This window comes from Chinchilla lanigera, unplaced genomic scaffold (assembly GCF_000276665.1).
Source record: "Chinchilla lanigera isolate Chin_1 unplaced genomic scaffold, ChiLan1.0 scaffold00055, whole genome shotgun sequence".
Lineage (NCBI taxonomy): Eukaryota > Metazoa > Chordata > Mammalia > Rodentia > Chinchillidae > Chinchilla > Chinchilla lanigera.
The window spans coordinates 3,091,644-3,094,485 of NW_004955456.1; the positions used below are offsets into that span (position 1 = coordinate 3,091,644).

A 2,842-nucleotide genomic window follows, 5' to 3' on the forward strand; every position below is an offset into this window, starting at 1 on the left:
TGGTTCTGGAGGCTGAAGAACCCCATGATTTGCTCTCTGCAAGCTGGAAACCTGTGCATTCAAGAGCATAATCAGTGTGAGTCTCAACACGAGATGGACTGGGGCAGGGACCAGTGTCTGAGTCCCAGTTTGAGTCTAAAGGACCAAGACCAGGGCTGAGGATATAGCTCAGTGGCACAAGCACCTGCCTGGCAAGCTCAAGGTCCTGAGTTCCATTCCTAGTACAAAAAATAGAATAAAATTAGAAAGTACCAAGACCAGGAACACGGATATCTGACAGCAGGAGAAGACTATGTCCTGGCTTAGATATACAGGGTACTCTCCCTTCTCTGCCTTTCTGCTTCCTGTGGACGCTCTGTGGCATGGATATGCACCCCCATTGGTAGGGCAGTGTACACAGTCGAATGTGAGCCCTCAACTTGAATGGGTAAGAAATGGCTTGCGGGTTAGTAAAGCACAGTTAAGGGCGTGTCTGTGGATGACTGACATGCAGGCCAGCAAGCTAAGGGAAAGACCCACCAGGGTTTGGTGTGGCACCAGCCAATAGGCTTGTAGCCTGGATGGACTGCAAAGGGAAAGAAGGTCATGTGTGCAGCTGTGAAGGGCTCCAGCCTTGCTGAGCAGGTGCGTCTCTTGCTGCCATCGCTTTTGGATGACTCCAGCTGTCCAGTTTCTTCAGCCACCGATGCACACACACTGGCAACTCTCCAGGGAGCGCCCGGGGCTTCTACCTGAGGCAGGCCACATCCTCTATCCCTCTCCTTCTGCAGCTTCATTTTTCTGGACTGAGCAGCTCCTGGGTCCTCTGGCTCTCTGGTGTGCAGACGCCCATGTGGACCCTCCCATCTCTGCTCCAGTGAGCTGTCTGATGAACCCCCTGGTGTAATGATACATGTACTTTCTTTGCTCCTCTCAAGGAGCTAAGATTCTGCTCCTCTCAAGAACCAAAACTAACACAAAATGCCAGCCTCTTCCAGAAACACCCATGAAGACACACCCAGAAATAGTGTTTTAGTGCTGCCTGGGCATCACTGAGATGGGCGACCAGCTGACCCATGAAGAAAAAGGCAGAGGGAAGGAGCCGAGGATCCCAGGACGCCAGCACAAAGGGTTTAAGGGACAGCAGCTGGGAGGCAGCCCGCAGCCAACTGGCATGGACGGCAGTGGGTCCCAGTGGCGTGGTGCATGAGGTCCATTCCTTCTGCTGGGAACGGTCCTCATCCTTCTGAGATGGGACAGAGCCCCTCCAGCAGAGGACGGGTCTGCTGAGGCAGGGCAGCCTGGAGGAAGAGCCCTGGAAATACGGACAACAGTGGTGATCTGGGTGTCACCAATCTGAACCCACCAAGGTGGCTCCGTGCATATCACTCTAGGTGTCCAGAGCTTGTTCTCGTCTTTCCTTTAAGTTCAAGCCTATCAAGATTTGAAACTGGCACAAAATCCCAGCATCTAACTAACGCAGAAAGAGAGCTGCTTCCAACCAGCTATGGTTGCACATGCCCATGGCCCTAGCACTCTGAGAGGCTGAGACAGGAGGATCAAAATTTTTAGCTTAGCCTGGGCAATTTAGTGACTTACTGAGAACTTGTCTGAAAATAAAAAATAAAAGAAAAGCTGGAGATGTAGCTCAGTGTGAAGGCTCGGGCTTCAATCCTCAGTACCACAAACAAACAAAACAAAACAAAATAAAACAAACAAAACAAAACAAAAGCGATTGCTACTCCCTGCAGGGTAGGATGCCTCTTCTTTCACACAGCGTTTTGTGTGCAGCACAAGGATTAGGTGCTGGCCTTCTGTCTGTGGAGGCTGGCACAGGCCTACCAAGCCACCCACCTGGCCGCCACCCCTAGATCAGTCTGCTCTTCGTAAACAGCAGGACGAGAATGTCATGACGAATACTAAACAAAGCGTCTGTGGAAAATCAGAGGAAGCCTGAGCTCGGAGCCAGCTGAGACAAAGAGGGAACGGAAACTTGCGGTTCACAGGGTGTGTGAGGACCACAAGGGCTGTCTGAACTCTGAGAAGGCCCCTCTTTCTCCTTCCTGGGTAACAGCTGGGCTTTCTATCTTTATATTTAGCTGGCGCTCAGCCCCTTCTAGGGGATCATTGCTCAAGAATGTCCCAGAGCACGGTGGGAGCACAGCAGGGATGGAGAGAGGGGTTTTTAGGCCCAGCTTCCAGGACACGCTCAGTGCCGGGGTGACAAATGGATTCAGAGCAGGAGGGACAGTGACCACTAGAGTGGGATGTGTTTGTCTCCAGAGTTCCGCACTCCAAGATGGAAACCGACCGCGTGAGGTACATTTGGCTTGTGACTGTGATTGCTTTCGTCCACAGTGTGAAAACAATCTAACTGACATGCAGTAAACCGCGTGCCTTTCCAGTGCACACACGGGTAAACGTCAGCACATACACATCCGTGGACCCATCGCAGCGTCACGGTGATGACCCGCCGCTCCCTCTTCTTCACGGCTCCTCTCTGCTCCTCACCAGCAATTCCTCCTCCACCTGCTGTATCCAGGCAACAGCTCACTCCTCCTGCCGCTTCAGGGTAATTTGCATGTCCTGGAGTTTTATATAAATGGAATCATCTGTTATGTGCTCTCTTTTCTGGCCTGGCTTCCTTTGATCTGTGTCACATTCTGAGATTCCTCAGCGTTGTTGCATAGACTGTAAGCAGTTGGTTCTTTTCAATTGATGAGTAATACCCCGTTGCATTCATGCACTATAACTAGTGTTTCCATTTACCTGCTGTATGCTCAGATTGTGTCCAGTTTGGGGCTATGACCAATAAGACTGCTTAAAAGCTCTGTTCTCAAAGCCTTGGTGTAGACATGTGATT

General features: G+C 51.2%; 1 long non-coding RNA gene across 1 annotated transcript; it reads left to right on the plus strand.

Annotated features, from left to right (window-relative positions):
* The first annotated feature begins 2,088 nt into the window (after window positions 1–2,088).
* LOC102025323 lies at window positions 2,089–2,597 on the plus strand. The gene is made up of 2 exons (XR_262875.1): window positions 2,089–2,298; window positions 2,385–2,597. It is a non-coding gene; the product is annotated as an uncharacterized LOC102025323 (long non-coding RNA).
* The last annotated feature ends 245 nt before the right edge of the window (window positions 2,598–2,842 follow it).